The 7834-nt window shown below is 33.9% G+C and overlaps 1 protein-coding gene across 1 annotated transcript in view; it reads left to right on the plus strand.

Moving 5' to 3' along the window:
• The window catches only part of MSR1 (macrophage scavenger receptor 1), a 522563-nt gene that overhangs the window by 10214 nt on the left and 504515 nt on the right, over positions 1-7834 (plus strand). The gene's annotated exons all lie outside the window — the stretch shown is intronic.

Below are 7834 nucleotides of genomic sequence, written 5' to 3' on the forward strand. Positions count from 1 at the left end.
CCTTTAGATTTAGGTAAACTTTAGTATTTGAAAGTTTTCCCTATTAGTAGTGTAAGTTTAAGAGTGGGTATATTTAAATGTCACAGTTGCTGGGTATGTGGTTTTGTACTTCAAGGACATGTAGTTAGATTAAAAGGTAAGATTTTGAGAGCGATGGCAAATTACACCTGTAAAAGTAGCATAGTTGTAAATGACATTATGTGTGATTGTGAATGTAAAAAGTGGTACATTATCCAGTCTAACTGAAAAGTGAATGTTGGGTCACAGCAGCATGACCAAAAGAATTATGGCAGTCCTATGGATTTTCATGCTCATGAATACCACAGAGTGTGGACTTTGCACATTTCAGTTACTTAGCATTGGTATCTGTTTGCCAAGGGCTGGTGATAAAATTAGAGCTTTAAATACTTTGGAAACAATTTTGATTTTGAAATATTGTATTTTTTCACCCACAGGTTTAAATTTGGACATGTTATGGAAGTTATTGTTAGGAAGTTTAACTAACAGCATGAGATGCACATACACAAGACAAATATAAAAATATAAGAACAGGTAAAAACTGATATACTTCAAACAAAATTTAAAGTTGCATTACTTATATTTACATACAATTATATAATTACCAGTGAATGTTATAGTATCATTCTGGTGTTTTATGACATGTCTCTTTAAAAAAATAACTAGCAGAGGGAGTAAAGTATATCTACACAAGTCTGTATGAACTAATTGATTTTGTATGCCTGTGAAGGCATGAGGTGAATTACTAGGGAAGAATAAAAGATATATTTGATTTTCTAGCTGCATGTGTTGTATGCTATTCTGAAAATGTTGGTTTCATGCATTAACAATCAATGCCCACTGCTATCTTGGTTGTATCTTCACCACTTTCTCTTTTCCTTATTTTAATTCTGAAAATTATCTTTTATTCCAGTTAAATGTTCAGGGCTCTGTTAAAATGTTCTTATATAAAAATATTTATATATATATATATATATATATATATATATATATATATATATATATATATATATATATACACACACATCAGTATACTTCTTTACTACATCATGAATGCTGGACTTTGTATCATTGTAATATCTCACATCACATGGTATATTGAAACATTTAAACTCTACAGTCTGGGTCAGTATCCATAATTAAACTGCCCCAATTTTTTTTTCAGTGTCTGCTAGAGCTGCAGCCCAGCCTATCAAGATATTTATCTATCACTCTGTCTAGAACAGACATGCATCAATAGTCCACACAAAAGTGCTGAATGTGTGCTTACACATATGTGGACATTCAAATGCCATAAATGATTATTGTTCTATTGCATTTTACCTTCTTCAGCACAGAGATTTTTAAAGAAATGTATTCATTTGTATCTTCCTGGTCAATTTTTAACTCCAACTAAAGCTTGGAACAGATGCTGTTGAATGTATTCACTTCTAAACCTTGGCAATGTAGACATTCTTGATCTCAGTAGGACCTTCATCATTGTTGAATATAATCGATTTGCATATATCTTAAATAGCTGGGGTCTCTCACTCAGTACATGATGATGGTTTACTAGCTACCTAAAAGAAATGTTTCACTCCTTCACTTGGATCAATGCTACTTGCCTGCTTTTAACACTTACTTCTGAAGTTCCATAGGGCTCAGTGCCTTAGGTCTTCACTTTTTACCAACTTTATATTCAACATAGATGAGTATTATATGTAGAGTGCCATGACGATTCATAGATTCTTCTTTCTGATGACTCCATCATCACCCTGCTCAGCTGTGTGATGCAGAGCATATGTTCCTTCATGCAGATAAGCTTGGACTCAAACCTTAGTTCATGCTCTTGATAATGAAACTTCTCTCCATATAAATGAATATTCATATTATTTCTTCTGGAAAGTGAATTTTAGATGATGCCATCCTTATAAAATCATTTGATCTAGCAACAAATATCCTCGTGAAACCTACTAAGTGCATAGCATTGTCTCTCAATAGAACAAACCATGAGTCTATATCCTTGTAACATGAATATACTCATCCAGTGTTATAATATCTGCTGCATCTAGGTACTTGATCTCCTCTCTTCTTTACTCAGCACATTTATTCACAAATGTATTATTTCCAGTCTTACTTAAACTTAAGTAGGGTTACAGGCAATTCACTACGTTTGCTACAATCATCATATTATGCAGATCAATGTTCACTTTTTCATAATGTTATAAAGCTACAGTTTTATCAGTAATGTTACTCCTCAAAAATTTGCCAAAAGAAATCTATGTTCAACCAAATGTTAATTATCAAATATCAGAGCTGTATGGCATGAAATGCTATGTGATCTGTAATCTTCGCATAGATGTGTATTTTATAATCCTAAAATTTATGTTTGGACATACTCAATCGTCTCAAAATCTGGAACAGGCATCTGCATCTTTTATGGAGCATTTCAGACAAAAACACATTTGAGTATTGATAAATCATTATCATAATCATTGGAATTGTTGCTGTGGTATATTATGACAACAAGAATAGAGGGAATATCTTAAATATATTACAATCAGAAAGTAGTAGAATATCAACATATTAACTTTTTTTCTGATAGCAATATAGCATCTAGCAATACAAAAATTACAGTCATCTCAAATTCATTGAATTCAGATTAGTTAATTTTATACACTGTTGTCAGTAACGAGTATGCAGAACTACTTACACTAGTCATCTTATAGTCTCATGTACTAGACATATGCTGTTTAATCACTGCTATTCAGCATTACTTATTCTGCATATCTATTTTTTATTAACATTCAGAATTAATAGTTTTAGACAGTTTATACTGTACTTTATTGCTTACGTTTTAATTTATTTTACTTTTGGTAAAAAGATAACTGAACTGGTTATAACTTTGCAGGCAAAGACAATCAAATGTAAGTTGCAAGGAAACATAGAAGTCATAGAAATATGGTCAGCTAGTAATAAAACAAAATAAGAGCTGCAATTAAATACTAACACTGAATTAGATGATAAGTAAACATAATTACCAGCAGCAATAACAATAAGAAATGTATTGATGAAATGAAAATAGTATGGGATATAATGACAAATACATAAATAAAATATTGAGCGGCAAAAAGTCATATGAAAATAAGAACAAGAAAACTTGTTCTTTAAATGTAGAAAGATATACATTTTATCACTGATCCATACAAACTATGCTACAGATTAATAGGACATACTAGACAACCTCCACCACACAAACCTTGGTACAACAATATTCAGAAAGTCAAGGAAGAAATTTAGATTACTGGGAGAATGAAGTCTATAAAGTGTTCTGCAACAATCAACCCATATCTTACTTTATCAGCAAAGTGTGATTTTAGGATTTTTTTTATCTAGTTTGTGTTGCTCAGTTTTCTTAATCTCATCAGGAGTGCTAAATTTTCTAAATCTCATCAGGAATGCCCTTCCAGATAGCTGGTGCTATTTTAGAGAAGGGCATTTCACAGTAGAAATACTAAAATATGGCATAATAAGTTGTATGCAAGCAGAGTTCCTGAAGGAGTAATTCTGATTTCTTGTGCATAGCTTTTTGGGAGATGAAGATATATAATCAATGAACACTTTTAAAAAATAAGGGTATTAAGAAGGAAACTTACCCTAGCTGAGAAATATAGCAAGCTATTTTTCTGCAGTATGGTACAGTGGCATTCTATGCTATTTTCAAAAGTCAAACATTTGAATTTTTTTGTTCTCAGTAGATTGTAATACATTGTACAAAGCAGAGGGAAATGGTAGGAAGGTCATATTCTAATCTTTTGATGACATTTAAAGCAATGGCACATCATATTCATAAGAAAATAACTGGCAATTTTTAAGAGACTTAAAAATATTAAGTTGCAACAAAGTGTACATAGTGAAAGAGACAGGTTGATTAGATGCAATATCTACATTAAACAAGATGGTGTGATCAAATCAAAAACCTAAATACCATACTTTTGATGTTATGCCAAGGATAAATAATTTCTGGATGACTCAGAATCAGTGAGTGTATCAATATGTTCAGCTTTGCAATTTACAACAGTATTTTCTGCAATGGCAGTCATTTTTTAGTATTACTACACTTCTATTCAGATTTAAAGTCTTCCTGAAGTACATTGTTAAAAGTAGAATGATTATTATTAGCTTGCACCTTAACAATATCATCAGCATAGAGTATGCATCTAGATATTATCAGGTCCCAGATGAGATCATTTATGAAAAGCGAAGAAGAAAGGACCAAGAACAAAACCTTCAGGCACCTCTTTTTAGAATTACTTACAGACTAATTATCAAGACAGAGAGTATTCCAAAAATCTGGTCAGTAAGATAGCTGTGAAATTATTTAGAACTTCTGTAACATTTCTCAATATTTTGAGAATGTGAGATGCTTTTCTGCCAGTTGCATTTATATTTCCATGTCTCCTATAACTAACTATTATACAATAACCCCCCATTAATGTTTCAAAACATGCACGCTGATTGGCCAGTGTGCCCGTTGTAAATCCCACAATATACCAACGAAAAACGGTCCAGTCACCTGGACTTTTTTTCCGTTGGTATAAGTGCTCAAAAACATGTTTTATTAACAAATAAAAGAAAAATGAGAAAAAACAGAGAAATGGAGACTTTCTTTTCTCCATTGCTTCTGTTTCAAAGCATTGATGCACTGGGTATGCATGGGTCACAAGTCCCATAAGCATGCTCAGTACATCAAAACAAGGAAGCAGTGTACCACAGCCAACAGAAGAACAGTAATGTGCCATTATACAAAGACAGTATTTAAGAAAAGTAAGTATTTTTTTCTTAAATAATGTCATTGTATAATAGCAATAACCGACTCTGTGGTTGTGGTATATTGAAATTTACCCACGGTTGGCTTTATTTAATCACTCAGGCTTCGGCCTTGTGATTAAGCCACACCAACTGTGGGCAAATCTTCAATATACCACACCATGTTATCGGTTATTGCTTTATTATACAATATTCCATTATATTTTTTAACTTATAAACAACTTCTGAACAAACATTATGCAATGTTTTATTATGTCTATGTATATTATATGTATGTGCTTAAATGTATATGAGTATTTACATATATATTTGTTCCACTGTATAGTGATTGTTACTTTTTTGGAGCTTTTGTTCTAGGCCTCCACTGAAATGAGGTTTCCAACCTAGTCAAACTTTCTCAGTAAATAAATACAAATCAATAAATTCCTCCCATGATGCAAACATCTTACAAGAGGGTTTAACACAGACAAATAACTTGTGCCAAATTCACGGACTAAAACTCAGGACCAAGAAATGCATTATAGCACCTTTTGGGATATCTGCCACCCAGACTAATTACTCTAGCGATAAGACATGCTTAAGAGTTCACCTCATAGCCAGGGATTTGGGAACATATGGAGACAGTAATCTGACCTTTGAACAACATGTGGCCAAGGAAGTAAGAAAATCATTCTATGTCACCCATATTATAAGTAAGGGCTGGCAACCAGGTCCAAGGAATTCATTGCACCACTTTATTCAGACCCTACTAGACTTATCATTAAATATAATGCCCCCCTTTATTATGTTCCTGACCAAACATATGCAACAGTTTGAACACCCACAAACATTCCTTACCAGGAAGACTCCAGGGTATAAGCACATTGTCCTATACAGATGACCTTAAAGCACATTGTCCTATACAGATGACCTTAAAGCCCTATCACTGTACTCTGTTTCCAACAGGTTACTGTGGGCTGATCTATGCCTGGCATACAAGGTATCCTTGGATCCAGCTCTGATGGACCTTTTGCAAATAAGCAGTATCAGACCACTAGATCCAAGGATTTAAATTTCCCTTGTGACATAAATGAGACATTGGTGAGAAAGATGTGTAACTCAGAGGATTCCCACACTCTGGAACAGCATCTCCATCCATATGAATCAGGACCCATCCCTAACCCTATTTAAGTGTAACTATGACGAATGGATAGGAAATTGGAAATTCACCCCTGGTCTAGCTCCCATGTCTCTAATAGACAGAGGCAGACAGTAATGCACAAGCAAATATATTCCCACATAAACTCTAGAAACTTTCTACGGAACATAACCCTCTTCTAATAAACTCCCATGATACACATGGATACAGCTGGGTTGGATTGCATGGCTAGGCTTATAAAGGCCCTGGTTGTTGTTAGCCTAGTATATAACTATGAAGCTATGGCCCTATCAATAAATAAATAAATATTACAGAATCCAATATCTGACATTTTGTTGAGCAATAACGAATGGTCAGCAGAGTCAAAGGTGTTTTTAGATCTAACTATATGACATTAATAAGCTTGCCATGTTCCGTGTTGAATAGATCTGGTCTCATAGCATGTAGATAGGTATAACAGTGCTCTCTGTTGGCAAACATGTTATATTTCGTGATGCTTTCTAAGATTTGCTCATATACTATAGTTTCAAGTAATTTGATAAGTTGGCAGAGGTTAGCAAAGAGGGCATAAGTCATTAGCAGTAAAGGGAGGTGATATCTTAGCCAGTGGAAATGGAAGAACAGGCTTGAAGCCACGCTGCTGGAGCTCCAAATCCTACACTGAGTATGAATGAGTGCAGGGGGCATGTCTGAGAGCAGAGGTCTCAGAATAAACATGCTCCTGCAAAGTAGAACAGAGGAAAGTGTAAATAAATGAGCAAAACTGCTCATAGGTATACGCATATCTCCACCAACAGTCCCCATGTGTTCAAAAGCATCAGTACATTGAAATAAAATGAAGAAACCCTTGTATTAATTTTTTTTTAAACCCAGAGTACAGCTATCCATAGGTGCGTGGGTTTACCATCGTCTCGCTATGGTTAAAGCAGCTGAAAAGGCTGAAGAGGATAACAAGGAATATATATGCAAATGAAGCAGCACAGCAAGAGTGGAGTGGTTAGAACATCAGCCTAATGAACAGGCATTCCTGATTCAAGTCCCACTTCAGCACAAATAATTTTTCATGGGAAATCTATATATGAACATAATTTTACATTGTTTTGCCGTATAACCTACATAATAACAATTAAATGTGAGCTGGAGTACTGCATGAAATGCACATGTAAAGTGTTAGTGTCATAATGTATAAGGCACAAGTAAGCAGGTCTAAGCACAAATAAGCAGTAGTAAGTGTGTCCAAGTGGGTTTGCGCAGGGGTAAGCATTGCATACACATTATAAGCAAAGTAGAAGCTAACTGCATGTAAGAAACTGTAACTGGAGGTTAGCAGTGCTTACCATCACTCAAACCCGTGCAAACCCGCTTACAACTGCTTTAAAATACCTTAATCACTCTGGATCCAATGGCCCATGTTCTGCCCAGCAACAAAATGAACTGCCTCTGCAAGGCTCAAACCCCAGACCCTGTACACAATAGTCACAGTAGTTAACCACTAAGCCATTATAGCAATAGATAAGTGAGATTAAGGCCATACATCCCATACATCCGCATGGTTTTAGATATATATATCTATATATATATATATATATATATATATATATATATATATATATATATATAGCAGTATGTATATGTATATATATATATATATATATATATATATATATATATATATATATATAAATACAGCAATATGTATGTGTGTATATATATATATATATATATATATATATATATATATATATATATGTGTGTGTGTGTGTGTGTGTGAGTGTGTGTGTGTGTGTGTGTGTGTGTGTGTGTGGGTGTGTGTGTGTGTGTGTGTGTGTGTAGATATACACAGCTATATAGCTATGATAGGAAACAGCA

The sequence above is a fragment of the Protopterus annectens genome, chromosome 2.part1, assembly GCF_019279795.1.
Source record: "Protopterus annectens isolate FY-2018-M chromosome 2.part1, PAN1.0, whole genome shotgun sequence".
Classification (NCBI taxonomy): domain Eukaryota; kingdom Metazoa; phylum Chordata; order Ceratodontiformes; family Protopteridae; genus Protopterus; species Protopterus annectens.